The following is a 601-nucleotide window of genomic DNA, read 5'->3' as shown; positions in this document are numbered from 1 at the left end:
CAGTTATCGTGCAAACTAGCCATTTTATTATCCGGTTACTGTAGGATATTTCTAAGATTTCGGGTATTTGTGTCATGAAATATCCTCAACCAGCCATTACATTTTTTAAAGGGACCGATATATTCGGAAATCAATCTATATTTGAAATAAATATTACGATGTACAATGTTTGATCCAAATCGTTAATCGTGTTCAGACGGACTGTAAAGGATCGTCCGAATCAGCAAATGTTTCGAGCATCTCAGTAAGATGTGTAAAACTCAAATATTAAAGAATTCTCAACCCTGCATTGATAAATTGCGAAATTAAAGGGAACTAGTGAACTCTAAGGGTTTCAGGAAGTAGAGATAGTTTAAAGCCAATGAGCTCTTAGAAATCTAGCAAACGTTTATGGAAATTGTTAATTAATATCTAGAAGTAGGACAGGAAATGTAATTCTAGAGATCTAGATAGAAAAACGCCGAAGCCCTCGTATATTTCTGAAGAAATAGCGAATTTTTGGACATGTTAACTAACGAATGCAACGATTAATTTTATTGTTAACCCATTGGGTGCCTATTCTTACCTCGTGTTGCTAATATAATATGAAATATTGTGATTC

This window comes from Musca autumnalis, unplaced genomic scaffold, assembly GCF_047663935.1.
Source record: "Musca autumnalis isolate F117 unplaced genomic scaffold, ASM4766393v1 scaffold_5, whole genome shotgun sequence".
NCBI classification, from domain to species: Eukaryota; Metazoa; Arthropoda; class Insecta; order Diptera; family Muscidae; genus Musca; species Musca autumnalis.
This window is presented reverse-complemented; position numbering follows the sequence as displayed.